This window comes from Rhipicephalus sanguineus, chromosome 11 (genome assembly GCF_013339695.2).
Source record: "Rhipicephalus sanguineus isolate Rsan-2018 chromosome 11, BIME_Rsan_1.4, whole genome shotgun sequence".
In the NCBI taxonomy this organism is placed as follows: Eukaryota; Metazoa; Arthropoda; class Arachnida; order Ixodida; family Ixodidae; genus Rhipicephalus; species Rhipicephalus sanguineus.
In genome coordinates, this window is record NC_051186.1 from 41,493,454 (window position 1) to 41,510,371 (window position 16,918).

General features: G+C 46.7%; 1 long non-coding RNA gene across 1 annotated transcript; it reads right to left on the bottom strand.

Moving 5' to 3' along the window:
- Positions 1-1,731: 1,731 nt before the first annotated feature.
- LOC119373660 (uncharacterized) lies at positions 1,732-14,810 on the bottom strand. Its single transcript, XR_005179933.2, has 5 exons — positions 14,518-14,810; positions 14,123-14,291; positions 9,370-9,631; positions 7,739-7,907; positions 1,732-1,906 (listed from the first exon to the last, which is right to left on the bottom strand). It is a non-coding gene; the product is annotated as an uncharacterized LOC119373660 (long non-coding RNA).
- Positions 14,811-16,918: the final 2,108 nt, after the last annotated feature.

The following is a 16,918-nucleotide window of genomic DNA, read 5'->3' on the forward strand; positions in this document are numbered from 1 at the left end:
CAGGCTGACTCTAGGCTGCAGCAACAGATGGTGCTGCTGTGGACCGATGTACCGTCATTGCTTTAGACGACACACTGCCTGTTCCAGTACGTATACCGTCTTAAAAACACAGATGTACAGGCCCATATAGAGTTTCACATGACAGACGCATATTTTTCCATCTCGGAGGCCATAGTGGAGCCAATGTTTCGAGATAGATGGACAGGAGCGCGCGCTCATTCCTTGGCCATCTCGACGAGATATCAGGCAACGTTGATATCAGGAGCTGGGGCGTGCGCCTGTTGCAACTTTAGCCGCTTGGTGCGCACTCCACCGAAGCACCGTCCCCATGATCGTCCTACTGCTTCATTCCCAGCCAAAAAAAAAAAAAAAAAAAAGCAAAATTTTCAACGCTCACAAATAACGCATGTGCACTGGCTCGAAGTGTTGTGGAATATTTTTTATACAGTGTTGGTGAACCGTACTTCTCGAAAAAAAAAAAAAGAAAACTGGAAGAACACACACAGCTTGTTCCCGAGTCACCAAACCTTTCAGCTAGGAATATTCCACTGCGGAGTTCAGCAGCTCGTGTCTGCAGTCGCGCTTTCATTCAGTCTGTCTTCACGGTTAATTAAGGGGCGTCAGCGAAATTATAGTAATAATCGAAACAATTTTTGCACGAAAACTGGATAGCTTGACGCGCTATCACCCCGTCAAGCTACTCATTGCAGTATGTTTTTGTGACTGCTCCTTTCTTTCTTTGAAAGATAAACATTGAATTGAATTGAAACAGTACAAACAGCACAGCAAGACAGTCTTTTCTTATGTTGATCCCGCCGAGTAAAGGCCTCTTTCGAAAGCGCCACAATGGCGAGAGAGTGAATTTCACCGGCTACGTACTCTCCATAGAATGGGAAGGTCTAGAAGGTTGCATAGGTCGCGATCCAATCTCGGAGGCTGCCTTCGGGCAAGCAATCTTCATAAGAAAGGCGGCAGATGGCGGCACCGGTCCAAAGATCTTGAAATGCTTCTCGGGGACCTTTTCTAGTTACGAGGGCGGAGCTTTGAACTCGTAGTATGCGATGCAGTCCGGTATGGCGCGCATTTCGAGTGGCCGAACCATTTCAACCCTGTTGCAAAAAAACAACGAATGGATCCTAGGGTGAAAGATGGGTAAGTTAACTTATAAACGGTCAAAGTGAAACGCGATTGAGACGAGGACAAGAAAAACATGTCAGGATCCAAGAGACAAGTAAAAATGGAGGAAATGTAAACTGTTTTAATGAAAATGTAAAATTAATAAAAACTGAATCTTAACTCGTAACAAAAAGAGAACTTTCCATTGGTGGTAGTCGAAGCAATGAGCAATGCACAAGCCATATCGTCTACTAATCCAAGTAACATTAGGGTAAATCACAAGACAACAATCCCCACCTCCCCTCTGTTTTCTTGTAAATTTTATGAAGCGATTTGCAGTGGCCATATGGAAGAGGTGAGTACAGTAACAGCAAGTGAACATATGTAAGCACATGAAAACAGTAATACAATGACTGATGATATACATCAATGTGCAATCTCATTTTGCAAGTAGTATAAAACAAGGGCTGACTTCGCCAGTGAAGGATATAACAATAACAGAGAGCTTCCTAAGTTGGCGGCTCCGCGGAGCTTTGTCTTGCAAGATTGAGAAAAATTAAATGCGATAGAAGTGTAGAAATCGTCGAGAGAGAAAAAAAATTAAGATATCTGTATATATAGTGTGGTTGAAGATTAACTTTAAGCAACTGACAATGAACAATGAAGTTTATTAAAAGTTTAAAAACATAAGAAAATGTGGGCTGAAAGCCGTCGGCAGGGACGTCAAGGCGTTGATGGATGAGTTGGATCGGGAACTTTCCTTGGCTGCTTCACCACAGGTGCCGGTATCCTGGTGCAAAAGAAAGCAAGCCAGATAACTTGACAAAAAAAAATTATATAGCATATGTGGATGCCGCTACTGTGGATGTTGACAGGGCGGCGTGCACAGGCTTGCGAGTCTTTGTGAAAATCAAATGAAACGATGTAACACTGAGATTAAGCTGGACATAAATAGGACCTTGGCAGGAAAATTCAGTACAGAATACGGCTTGTGTTTTATGTGCTCCATTATCATTAAGGGCACTTACACTTGGATTCGAAACTTATAAAGCGCGAACTACAGAAATAAAATGGAAGGACCAGACTGAAAGCTGACAAACGGGACACAACGCCTGCCTAGGTATACCGTATTTACTCGAATGTAACGCGTGCTTTTTCCCACATATTTGCTACCTAAAGTCGACCCTCGCCTTACAATCAAATATCGAAATAACTATTTTTTTTCTTCCTGGACGCAGTGAAAAGTCACCTCTCGCGTTACAGTCGTGGTCGCGTTAGAACCGAGTAAATACGGTACTTCCCAAAACAGCATAATCAGACAAAGGTGGACAGAACGACCGCTATTGACAGAAATGAAAGTGCGAAAATAGCGTGTACTGGCCTACTTCGTCTCATTTATTATTATTCTTTCAATGCCCGTTTAAATTACATTAATTACTACAGCGAATATGTATATGGCTGGGATTTGTCCCTTTGTGTGCAAGAACTCGTAGCGCAGGTATGTGTCACAGAAATTGGGCAAACCCCACTACAATGGTCCACTAAAAATGAAGTGTGCCATTGAAATCAGGCACGCCCAATTATACATTATACTCACCTCTGGTCCACAAAAATGAAGGCAGGAACACACGGCCGCAAGCACAAATTAAGATCATTCACGCAAGAAACTCCAAGCTCATGCGGTAAGCAGGAGAAGACACGTGACGGAACGGATAATGTGGCAAAAAGACGCGTGCTGCGCAAAGACACTGGATGGATGGATGCTATGAGCGTCCCCTTTTAAAGAGGCGGTGACGTGTGTGCCACCAGGCTCGACAAAAAAAAATCCCTTTTCTTTTTATGTTGGCCTAAAGCCTTGTCTACTTCGATTAAATCGATCTTACTATAGAAAACAAAACAAAAACAAATTCACAGCTCAGTTCTCTGCCTCTTTACGGCAGAATCTCCTTATTTTTCTGACTGTTTATATTTCTGGTTTCTCTCCAGCTTTCTGCCACCTGTACTCTAACCGTCTCTTACTTATTTCTATCGCGGGCGGGTTCACCATTCCATTGTTGTCCCTGAAACCCAAGGCTACGTGTTAGGCTCGTACCGAAACGTACACCTGGGTGGATATCTCCACATTCAATCAGAACATGCTTCGCCGTTTCCTTATTTTCCCCACAGCATGTGCATTGTTGTTGTTCTTTACGGAATGTCGCTTTATAACTACGCGTTCTACGGCAGCCCGACCTCGCTTCAAACAGTAAAGCGCTTCCCCTCGAATTATCATAAAATATCTCCCCCCTCATTTCGTTCTTGCCCTTTCGGTAGTTACTCAGGCCCGTGTTTTTTTTTTTTTTTTTTTTCTCGATCGCTGTCATCCAGTAAATCCTCTCCGCATCTCTGACTTTTCGCTTAACGCTTTTTGTTGTCATATCGCTTACACTGCCAGCCGTATATTTACTGGTGAGCCTCACAGTTTTTTTTTCCTCCATGCTGTGTGTCAGTGCTATTCCTATGCAAAAATACCTGAACACCTTCTGTACCCATCTACTCTCTTTCATATTGCTCAGCCTCTCTTCGAACCTCATTTTGCTCTGAGCTCCCCTCACCTCAAAACTTGCCCATCCCATATCGCTCTTTACAGCCTCATTTGTTGTGTTCCCGTGAGCGCCCAGCGGGAGGCGTCCCACAGTCATTTGGTTCACATCCATTCCTTATTGCACCTCTGACCTCATGCACACCACTGAGTTCCCAAATGTAAGGTCCGGAACCATTACACCTTTCCACAGACTTCGAAGCACATCGTACCTATTGTATCCCCATAACGACCCATACTTCATTATTGCAGCATTCCTCTTTCCCTTTGCTATCGAGGCTTTTTCCTGTACCTCCATGTACCTAACACCCTCATTTACCCCTACTCCGAGGTACTTGTATTCGCTTACCCTCGGTGTTTCTTGGCCCTGTATTGACGCCGCCTGATCATTCGGATCATTGTCTGCTAGTCACTGGTCGAGGCTATCTACGTGGAAAACAATCCTGCTAGCGCATGCGCAGTAACTATTTCGCAAGCTGTCAAATGGGTCCTCAAAGTCGTGCGCGAAAAGCCAAACGCATGCGGCAATCTAGCCAAGACGACGCATGTCGCGGCAAAAAGGGCGCATGCTGCTAAAATGAAAAACAATAAAGGAGGACACGCTAAATTCAGAATGGACCTTCTGGACAGAGACTTGGGATTTTAGTTGCAGGGTGTGTGATCGACTATGGTTCGAAATTCTGTGTCGCCTCTGTGCCGCGTCGCTGGTCATTCACCTGCACAGAGTCGAAGGGCTCCTTTTCTTTTTCATTATTTTTATAGATTGTGTACTGTTACCGAAGTTGCTTATGTACTTGTAATATTATGCTTCACGAATATAACAGCTGCAATGTTAGTATGACACTCGGTGACCTCTTTCTGTGTAATGTCCTGGCATGTGTACGCAAAAAATCGGCGTTGCCCGCGAGAGAAAATTCGAGATATGTGCATATAAGAATCTTCGGCTTTAGTGAGAATCAAACCAGGCCCTCTGCGTGGCAAGCAGGTGTTCTACTATGGAGCCACAGCAGCGTCTGAAACAGCTTCAAAAAAGGACGCGCTAAGAACGTCATGCGAGTTGTCTTAACGGATGTAATACTGCGTGGCAAAAGCAATCGCACCAGCTGGCCAGTCCCGTAGCCAGGAATTTTTTTCGGAGGGGAGGGGGGGGGGGCACTTGCTGAAAGGCTGGAGTATTTGAGAAAAACGCCTATTTTCATTGTTTATTTTCGGTAAAATACCATGTATCATAAAAATTACGGGGGGGGGCCCGGGCCCCTTGGCCTCCTCCCCACCCTTGTCTACGGGCCTGCACCAGGCGTCACAACATGTGGATTGCGCAACGAGTGGGTAGTTTAAATCTGCCCACCCATTAGAAAATGGGCAGCTGCACAGGTGCGCGTGGCACCGGAAGCGCACAGGGTACTTCGCCAATTTGCGAAAGGAAGAATTATGGCGTAGTGGGCACTTCGCAACTGAAATTGCAGTAGGCTTTTTTTTATTGACATAATGTAAGAGCCGATGTTGGCGCACAAATAAGGCGCCGGCTACTCCTTAGCCCTTGAGTGGAGGTCGAGCATACAGCATAGAAATAGCATACAAACAGCAGTACATGTAAAATAAGCACGCACGCGCACACACACACACACACACACACACACACACACACACACACACACACACACACACACACACACACACGTCAAACAACTAACGTAAAAGGAAATGGCCGAAAGGCAATTAATAATGTATCCGATAATGTCACTGATCAGCATTGAATGTAATCGGCACATTCGGGCAACATAGCAATCAACACGTCTATGGTCATTTTGGTTATGAATCCGCACATGTGGGCAACATAACAGTCGACACATAATAGACGTCAGCACACACGTATAGTAGGTATCATATAATGATACATATATAAGTAGGACACATATATAATAATTGACTTAATGTAATATGAACATAAATTTCTTAATTGTCAGCAATTCCGCTGTCTTTTAAAAAGCGTTTTAACGCTTTTAAAACGTACGTCTGTAAAGCTCTGGTTGGCCACGGGCCCGGAAGTTTTTCATACTGAACGGTGTGCGGTCTAATTCCATTAGTTCCGTTTGAAGACGGCGTCTCGGTGCATTCTAGGATAGTTAGAAACGGCCAATGTTACGCGCACAAACATTCCTTTCCTCAAGGCGATGCGCACAGGGCTCGATTAAGCTATGGCGTCCTACTCTTGAAGGCGAAGCTCAAGCGTCCTCCAAGTTTTTCTTCATGATGGATGTATACTATCAAATCGACGGCCCACGCTCAGAGGCATGGGACATCTGATGCGCCTGTTCTTGACAGTCCGAAGGCAGACACCTAGTCAGCGTCAGTCGAAATGCGCTAAAAAGCATTTCGAGCGGTCCAAAAACAATTCGTAGTCTCAAACTCGGCGGTGAGGGCAGTTACGACCGAAGTCGAGAAATGTAAGATTACTTTCCGTTCCTCCGTCGAGCCAATGCGCAGATGCGTTGTGTGAAAAAATGCACAAATGTGGGTGCTCCTATAGACTGCATTCTTGCGGCGCTCCCACTTTATCACTGCGACGATAAGCGCCGCCACGCTCGAAATGAAACTGCAGCAGCTTTCGGGAATGCCACTCGAAAAAAGTGTCAGTGGCTCCAAGTGTTTAGATGCGACACTGAGAACGATATACGTCAAGAGGGGAGAGTAGTTTCTGCCGCATGGGTAGATAGCAGCAAATTCTCCGACCTATTAAGGACACAGGAAGGGCTTGATGGTCTAGGCACGTGAGTCGAAGTGCGTCGCAAGTCAATGAACAAGTCAAGCGCTACCGAATGGACGTCACTTGGGCAGCGAGCGATAAGATAACGGGTTCTTGTGCGTAGAAATGTATCGTTTAGGGGAAGTATAGTGCGTCGTATCATTTCTTGGTGCGACCCCCGCGCGAGGCCAGCAAAAGGGACAATAAAATTCAGAACGTGGCTGGCGGGTTGGTATGGATAAGAAGAGGTTGGTGATCGCTGCTGTTTTGACTAGAAACGTGATCTGTGTAGGGTGGCCGCCCTTCCAGCGAATCGCAGGACTGTCCCCGCATTGAGAGCTGTTATCCCGTGTCCCACAAGAGACAAGAAAGTCTTCAAAAAATGTCCAGCATTTCACGCTTTATTATTATTGTTCGGCGGCGCCTTGAGTTCAGCTTCATCTGGCCGTCATGTTCAAGGATGTGTTAGCTGCAAGCACTCAAAGCTTCCGAAGAAGCCAATGTTTCTTCTAAAGGCAAGCTATGACTAAGCTTGCCATTCATGGGTTTGGCATATCATAATCCAAAACTAGACAACATGATAATCCATAAACTACGCGTTCTACTGATTGTGTTGCTGTTAAGCTTTCAGAGTAAATTATCACAGCTGCTACGCATCTCTGCTCAGGGGTTCGCGGAATAACTAAGAATGCGTGCAAAAAAAAAAAAAAAAACTCACTGCCTGCATACATTGGTTAGACGACATCGCAGCGTCCTCTGAAGACTATCCTACTCTGATAATACCGTTCTGACATCTTCGAATGAGGAAAATTTCGCAGTTTGGTAGCTCTGTACATTAGATGCTTATAGAAGAGCTCAACATACAATTTTTAGAACACTTATTAAGGATTACCGTAGAGAAACACGATTAACACTTTTCGTTAACTCACATTAAGTTTCGCAACTCAACTACAGTGGTTTCGCGCAGGGGCGTAGCTAGAAATCTTTTTCGGGGGGGGGGGGAAGGTTGGGGGCGGGGGGAATCCAACCATCTTTTATGAAAGTTCGTGTTTATATGTATGCATGCCTATATACACATGCGAAATTGAAAAATTTCGGGGGGTTTGGAACCGCCTCTCCTCCCCTACCCAGGCTATGCCAATGGTTTCTTGTGAGGTGAATGCACATCACCAACCAGCTGGAATCTTCTGTGTCATTTCAAAAACAACGTCGCACGTCACCACATGCTTTATATGCATACAAACAGGTAAGGCTATAGTAGTAAAATGATGTCAAAAGCGAAAATATAAACGTACCATGCAGCCAACAAACCTTGGGTCGCAGAGCTTTTAGTGGCAGATGATGGAGTAGAGGACGGTGCTTCTGGACGTCCCAGCAACTACGCCGACTAAGAAGCATGAGGAAATAGAGGAATGGCCTAAAACTACGGAAAGAGATGTCGTCATGTCGCTGAAGCCTGGAACGCTGCGAAGAGAGGAGATAAGATATAGAAGAATCAACCACAAGTGTGAATCATTGACAGGTAGAATTAGCATCGCAAGTCTGCGGACACGCTCAGCCCGACGAGCCTTCTTGCATGCAAACGTGCTAATTATAGCGGTCAAGATGGTTTGCCATAAGCTGAGATATGGAAGTTTGTGCAGTAAAACCAGGAGGGAAACACGTGATGACACAGATACAACCATAGACTTCCAAATTAACGCTCCTGGTTGAATCTGTGAAGCTTATGCGCAGACACAGTGGGATAGGCATGCGGTTATAGGTCACTGTGGAGGAACAAAAAAGAAAAAGACACACACAAGTCGAAAGCAAGTTACGTAGATATAAGCGTAAACGCACGTGCATCCGTGCCCAACATAGTTTGCACGCAAAAAAGCCTTCGAGTCATGCGTTACATCACACTTTAACTTGCGTTCTACTCATTATATACCCGTCACCTTCAAGACCACCTGTCGCGCTTGAGAAGACTACTCCCACTCAAGTAGACATTGCTACTCTAGTTCCCGTACTATCGTTCCACCAGATCGGTACATCTCGCAGAGGAACCGATGTCAAATATTTCTCAGTTGCGACTGTCTGTGTGTATGCGGTGAACACTGATGTGTGTGCGCGTATTACTTGTTCCCTCTTTCCTCCTCGCTCTCTCTATTCTATTTTCTCCCCTTCCCCCTCCCCCCGTGTAGGGTAGCAAACCGGGTACAACCTGGTTAACCTCCCTGCCTTTCCTTCGCTTTTATCTCTCTCTCTCTTCCCGAATAATGCAGTAGGTGAAATACTTCTCAAGTACAGGAACTGCTTTTCCTACCGCGAAAGTTTGCAACATAGATGCGCTTGTTCGCTTTTGGTGCTTCCGAGAATACGTGTCGGGACGGCGCTCCGCTTACTTCATAGAACGGCCAGGCGTGTCTTAGCCGGACCCAAGACACTGATACATCTTCTGGAGCGGTTAAAAATACTCGCCCACTTCGCAATGGTCTTTGCATTCTGCTCAAACCTGAATGTTTTGAAACATAACGAATTCTGTGCCGGAGCAAGCAGTTCAACGTACGAGTATTCGCTCCAGCACGGATTGATTCGGCTAAATGACGGTAAATATCTATTGTTCAATGATGGTAACTCTATCCACTATTATAGAAGCAATATTACAGAGTATTACTACAGTGGTCCCCAAGTCCCAAGCTCTTGCGTCCTTTTTTGTACTCCGTCTGGTGAACGAGAGAACTCAAAGAGAGAACAAAGGAACTCAAGAGCTTGGGGACGCTTGGAGCCGTACCTAATACTCTATTTTAAACCTCCTGGATTCAATCTCACTTCAAAGATCGGGTTTTCTACCAACTGCTTTCTTTTCTCTCCCCACTCTTGGGCAGAAGTGGCGGACAGAATTCGCACCCACATATACGGACATTGTGATATATGCGGTCACTACCGTGCTGAAGCATCCTGGCAATTGCGGACGCCGCTCCGTTCAGTAGCGCACGCCGGCGCACGACCTGCTGGCCCCAGCGTCGCGCCGTGCTTTGCTGCGCCGAAGCAGCCCTGTCGGATGCACGGCGCCTGTTGCAGGACGAAGAAGGCTGGCCGCCGCTAAAGCTGGCTCGCTCCACTCGGCGCTGCGCAGCCAAGGATCGAGGGGACTCCCGGAATGCACGCGTCGCGCATGTCATCGTCGACGAGGCAGGAAGTATGAACTGGAAAGTCGTGCAACAAAAGCCACTTAAAATACTCTAAGTATAAAAATTCTCCTCGGCGGAATCATTTAGCAAAGGCCGTCGAAGCCTTTCCCATCACTTAAAGGGACACTAAAGAGAGATAAATGTAATGCGGAAAGGCAGGGATGGTAACCGCAAAATAAATATCCGGTTTGCTACCCTGCACTGGGCAAGAGGTTAGGGATGAAATAATGAATCAGTTTAGACTGATAAATTATGCTCTGAAAACTCTATTCATTTTACCGCCATAGGTTTATTAATAGAAGAGAAAATCAAGAACGATGATTCATTTTTAAATTCCGCGCCGAAATCTCCGCTCGTGACGTCAGGGATTTCAAACCACTTTCTTTCGTATTTTGGCGACGTTGGTTCAAGGAAATTATCCTGAAACTTGGTACGCTACATCTCTGGCCGCTGCGGAGGATAATGTACTACATATTCATTGGCTAGGGATTACGTAGGCCCTAACAGACGCCGTTAAAATCCATGACGTCATGGCGATTGGTGCTGGAACTTCAAGGTGGCGTCACCACCCGCATTTTGTTTTTACGCGTTTTCTCCCTTGCAAAGCGTCTCCTGGCGGCAAGCGTGGTGATTTTGGTATCGTGAAAGAGTAATTTACAAATGCGAGAAATATCGTTTTTTTCCTTAGTGTCTCTTTAAAGGGACACTTAAGAGGAAAACGATCTTTCGTGTATTAGTAAATTAAAATTTCACAATACCGAGAACACCACTCTTACCGCCAGAAGACCCTTGGAAAACGAGAAAACGCGCGAAAAGGAAATGTGGGTGGCGACGCCACCCTGAAATTCCAGCACCAAGCGCCATGACGTCATGGATTTTGACGGCGTCTATTAGCGCCTACGTAGATCATAATCGGTAAAAATGAAGTAAATTGTCTTCTGAGGCGCCGATAGACTTAACATACAAAGTTTCGGGATATTTCGTTGAGCCCATGTCGCCAAAATACGAAAAATACACGTCTGAAATCCGTGACGTCACGCGCGCAGATTTCGGCGCGAAATTTAAAATTGAAACTTTGACCTTCACTTTCTCGCTTATTTATGAATATATGATGGTAAAATTAACGACCTTGGAGTTCCCAGAGTACAACTTATCGATCTAAACTGGTTCATTGTTTCAATTTAGTGTCCCTTAGAAAAGGGGAATGGATCAAGGGCTCCTTTTCTTCGTTGGACGAAACTAATAAAACCAACAGACAGTGAAGCAAAGGAAGATTATAGGGGCACGGTATTTTTAGTATCTTAGCTCCCATCACTTGGTAACAGGAGTAGTCATAGGTAAAACAGCGCAAACGGACAAGTAGACACAGGACCATCAGGCCCGTAGCCAGGAATTTTTTTCGGGGGGGACCCACTTGCTGAAAGCCTTGACTATTTGAGAAAAACTCCTATGTTTCTTATTTATTTTCTATAAAAGACCATGTGTCATCCAAATTTCGAGCCCCCCCCCCCCCCCCTAGCTACGGGCCTGTATAGGGCTGACTGCCAACTGTGAAAAAACACTAATATACCCTGAAAGGGGGTACACAAGGGGGGAGGAAACTATCAACACTTCTAGCGGCGCATCTGTCAAGTAACAAAACATGTTTAGTCAAAAAAAGATTATATGCAGATATAGTTACAATCCTTGTCAATTAGATATTATCGAAGGCGCGTTAACACATCCTGCATCCTTACATTTCCTTGCTAACGCTTCGAAAACTTAATAAAGTAACCAAACTTGACGGACATCTATCGCAGCAAAATACATGTCTGTACTTTCTACGTCAAGATTATGTGCACGCTTGTAAACATCGATGTGCCTCATCTACAATCAGCGCTTTTCCTGTACTTCCGGGTGTGTCAACAAGTGATTTATGCTTATCTATAGGGGTGAAGGCTGGGCGCGTTTTTGCAGTGTACTAGAAATTGTAGTGCGCAACGTTTACGGGACATAATGCTTCCATGCGTGTGTGTCTCCCTCCAATGTATACCGTCAGTGCTGGACGATCCAACATCTATACCATGATTTAGACATAAGCGAAAGACGGGGAATGTAAGGGCTGCTTTTTCTTCGTTAGACATATATATAGGCTTAACGAAAACCAACAGGCAAAGAAGCCAAGAAAAGTATAGGGAAAATATTTGTAGTCTTTTAACTGTAATGCAGTAATTAAGATGTAAATGTTAAGAAGTTAAAGGGGGCGGAAAGACAACTTGCATCGGACGCGTTATTTGAAGGTTGCAGGTTCGGTCCCTGCCGGTGGTAAGTTGTCTTTTCGTCCACTTTGATTTCTTCACATTTATATCCTAATTACTTCACTACAGTTAAATGACTACAAATATCTTCCCTATACTTTTCTTTGCTTCATTGTCTCTTGGTTTTCATTGTGATTTAGACTAGAGCTGTGCACGGGCCGTATTTCCGAGCCCGAGCCCGGCCCGGGCCCGCTGACATTGTCGAAGGCCCGCCCGAGCCCGACGGCAAAGGGCTGCGAGCCCGCCCGGCCCGGCCCGACGTACGAAAACACCACCCCGGGCCCGGCCCGGCCCGACCCTGCTTTTCGAAGGTTCGCTGCGGGCCGTTCGCGCGATGTATCGCGTGCTCGAAATCGCGCGATCGCTCGGTTTTCACATTTGGAAACCGTCGCTCATCACCTAGAAGTCACAAAACACCCGAACCGAATGTACATCAGCGACGTACTAAGCACATCAGCTGTACACCAACAAATAACGTAATAATTATGCACGTGCATATAAAAAAATACTGCGAGCCAATGGTAAACGTTTTACGTACCAACATGCAACAAATATTTTATTTTCATTGCATACCTGCGACAGCGCGGCACTTTTGCTATACAAGTAGACGGCCTCATGCCAGCAACAATGGAGTTCGCTCGCCAAAGCCGTCACGTGTATGGGGTATTCCCATGCAAGCGTCAGCGCGTCAGCTTGCACGAAGGCGATCAACGTCGGGTCGCTCGTCGCTGTCGCGTGCATTTTCACTCATATGGGATTTGGCCTTAAGTCTAACGCGAACAGTCGCGTGGCGCCGTCACTAGCTCAGGTGGTGTTACTTCTCTGTTTGTCGGAGTGCAACAGGGGCAGTGGTTTACCTGCTCCCCTTTTGTTTAAAGTAGCGAATGGAAAAGAAAAGCGGTAAAGGGCGGTCGCGGAAAAGGCGCTGTATGCGTGCTAGAAAACAATTCCCGCTCATTCTCTATATTTCGGGCTTGAGTCGGGCTTTGCGCCGGGCCCGAGCCCGGCCCGATAAAACTGCAAGTAGCCCGAGCCCGGCCCGGGCCCGAGGTGAATATACGTCGGCCCGCCCGAGCCCGGCCCGCGGGCCGGGTCGGGCTACCCGGAGCCCGTGCACACCTCTAATTTAGACATAGGCTCACACGAACACTCATATTAGCATGAAGTTTGCATCAAGGTAGCACTAAATTGAATACGCCGCTAGCTTTCAGTCCTGATGGAGATCCAGGCAATGATGAAACTACTTTCAGAACTTGTTGAAGGAATGACAGATGACAGACTCAGTATACGGGAATACTACTTCCACTTTTATCTAGAAAATGCAATCACTGTCAGCCCTTGGCGAATAGTTCACATGCAGTGCAACGTCAGCGGGTGTTGTTGGCATTTATTTCCACAAAACTGGATATTATCGATTTTCTCATCACTGACGATAATGACAGCAGGGCGCACCGCTTCAGTGCGCGCTACTGTCTGCCAACCCTCGCAGTGCTCAAGTTATCGATCCTTCCGTAGTCACCGCTCAGCGCGTTGATTAATGGGCTTGAAGAAACGCTTTTTTTCCCCTTTTTTTTACCATAAGTAAGCTCAAGCCTGTATGAGCTCGCTGGCTTTTACCTTCGCATATTCTCTGCACGAGAATGCAGAAAGCATGTTCCAAGTGGAAAATATTGCTATCAAGTCTCGTCTGCAAGCATATTTGACACTGCCATGTTAGTCCATATCGCACAACAGAAAGACGATTGCGTAGAATACACAGGGGCTGACAGTATCTGCGCTGATAATTCATGCGAGTAAGCAGTCCAGTGTGTCAGTGGTGAAAGTAAAAGAAAAATAAAACACTGTCTTCGAAGCCACACACACGTCAGCTCTGGTGCGGACATCGTCAGAAATGCGGACATCGTCAAAAATCAATCGAAAATGGTCCGTTGTAGCTTTGATGATGAGACGAAAACGGACCCGTTCACCATACGACGGCGGATAGAGAGCAGTATACATTCCATGTGCTACCTGACCGTGTCACCAACTGACAAAAACGTGCGTCGACCACGCCACTTCTCCGTCAATTCGGAACACCCCGAAACCGCCTAAAAAATTCTCCCATTTCGGGGACACGATATTTTGGCGTAACAAGCAGAGGGCACGTGCTGCCGGACCAATTTAAGAGAACGTCCAATATCAAGCGCCATATAAAGAACAGTGCCGATACCTGAAGGTTTAGGCGAGGTCTTAACGATCCACTTGCAGGATCAGCACACGAATTGCAGTTTCCGACCCATGGCAACAGGCGTGGTTCCCGACTGCCCTGCAGCGACCGCGGAGTTGCGTTCCAAGGAAACCCACGGTCCCTTGAGCGATGCTCAAACCCCGTCGTGTATCTGGAAAGAACAGGCACGAAACAGAAATAAGCGAAGACGTGGAAAGATTACCACTCGGCCAGTAGCGCTCGCGATATGTTTATCCGAGTAAAAAAAAGAACATAAAGAACAGAGCAAAGGGAGAGGGGTAGATTACGCGACTGAAGGAAAGGGAACCGGAAGAACATCCAAGCCAGCCGAATGCTATGCTAAGCAGATTAACGCCTTCTTGGAAACGAATCTTTACCAGATCGCGGTGTGCAGAGCGTGTCGAGGAGTACTTAGTTGCGTGCAGCGCCTCGCAGGCCTACGAGCACGTCCTCCGGCAGGTCGGCGCGGCAGTTGAAAAGTGAACCAGCCGTCGTGTCCCCGCCATAGCTTCTTTCCGAAAAAAACCCCGGTTGAAAACGGGCGGCAAATCCGTCGCGCGACTGTTCCAGCACGGACGCTATAGGCACAAGATAAAATGAAAGCCGAGGTGCGGAAATGCGACTTCGCGAACTTAAAAGGCCCTTAAACCACTCCTAGCACAAAGACGAGAGAGTGGTTTCTCTCTCGCCTTTCACTATACCCTTTCCTACAAGCGCTATCTCCCCCTCGCCACCCTATTTCTTCGTAGAACACGAGGACAATGTCGACATAACGCGTTCAGCCTATCGGGATTTCGCGCTTTTCGGCTCTCTCCGCTTGCGCAGTCGAAAACGCGCAAAACGAAGCGAAATCAGTTGATAGCGCGCCATAGCCATGCGAGACGAGGCAGTAAAGTGTGGGATTGGGCTAGTTGGTATTCCATTATTAAACTGCTCAGCGCAAAAATTTTTGACAGAGTACACATAGAAAAGATGAGGACCAGCGCAGAGACAAGTCAGAACGGGCGTGCGACTGCATGGCAGAACAGGGTAGGAGACAATTCGCAGCTGATACCCCTCGGACCAATGGAGAGCTTATTTTCTTCGTGACGTCACGTGAACAGACCTACTGGCGTCACGAATTGTGCCGAAAAGAGGGGAAACGCCATGGGACAGAATACTAACGCGCTCGTTCTTTGAATCTTAAGATGTTGTTTAGGAGTGCAGTTAACTGCACGGCGTCTCGATCCATCGTTCCGGAAGCTGCACGCTTCTTTCTTTCCGGCAGTTCGTCTGGCTCGTCCCTATACTAACGACTAGCGGGAATGCCGGCACGGAATATGAGGCCTCCGCGCGGAAGAAAACAGCTTACGTTGCGATGTCGAATAAAAGGACGACGCTTCGTGGTCGATGTGGAGAGCGAATCGATTGACCAATACTCGGGCGACCCGTTTGCCTTCGACCTTGGCACGAGATTGCGACCAACTTATCTTTCCTCGGAGCCCCGTGTCCAACCATAGGGATGGACGTCCGCTGTCTTTACCGCGTGGTTTTTCTTTACTTCTATTTTTTATGCGAAGCTGCTATCTACGGTTCGCGCAATCTTTATCTCATTACCGGCCCCATCGCCGAGTACGAAGATTGCGGAGACGTGTAAAGAAACTGGAGCCTTCATTTCTAGTCTTTATTATGTTTTTCTTTTTCGGTGCGGCGCCGGGTGCCCCAACAATACGATTTCTTGTTCTTTTTCCATCACGGCTCTTCGTGTTGCGTCTTGAACTATTGGTGTTAGGAGGCCGCAATTTCAACCATTGGATTACGGAAGTAGCAGACGGACAACCACAAGAGAGACGACTCCCACACACACACAGCGCTCGTGTTTACGTGTCATCTCTCTTGTGGGCGTCTGTTGCGCTGGTACTTCCTTATTCCAAGATGAACCAACTCAATAAAACACGTTGTTGGGCTCGTTGGCTCACACTGTGTAAAAGGTAATAATGCAACGTGAAGAAACAAGAGGTACAGGTACACGCTCTTTCCTGTATACCTCTTGTTTCTTCGCCTTGCGTTTCTTTGCCTTTTGCACAATATAAACCAACTAGCCCAACAACATGTTTCATTATTCTACATTTCTTCTACAGTGGGCCCTGACTAAAACAAGAAATGGGCGCTCTTTGCTGTAAATCTTGTTCCTTCGCGTTGTATTGCGTGATTACCTTTGGCCCAACGAGCCAAGTGGCCCAAGAAGATGTATTGAGGATTTCGACTCTCTCTCTCTCGCGCGCATTTTCAAGCTAAGCTCGTTATGAGTTACAGATTTCAGTGGCGGCGTTACCGCTCACGAAAAACCCGGCGCCTTGAGCGTACAGAAATGCGACCCTCTTAGCTACGCTGGTCATCTGCGTACTCGTATACGGCGTTTTTCGATAATTGTTGCTCTCTCAATCTTGGGCTTGCCGGCGACCAGCCGTTTATGATATGGCTATCTAATCTGTTATCGAGGTCGCTGGACATTTTCACGATGCCACATTCCATTGCTGCCTTGATAAGAATGCGTGTCCTCACGTTCCGGCGCCGGAACGTGAGTCATTAGGCGCGGTGCCAACTAGAGTTACTGTATATGCTACCTAAAGGTAGCATATACAGTGACTCTAGTGACAACTGCGTAGGCGCGCACTCACGCCACGCCCGCAACCAATCAGAGCCGTTTCGCTTCCGCCGGGGATAATAGAAGAAAGACAGAAATAAAGACTGATAGAAGGAAAGCGAAAAAAGTATAGCCAGGCGCGCGCACGCCAA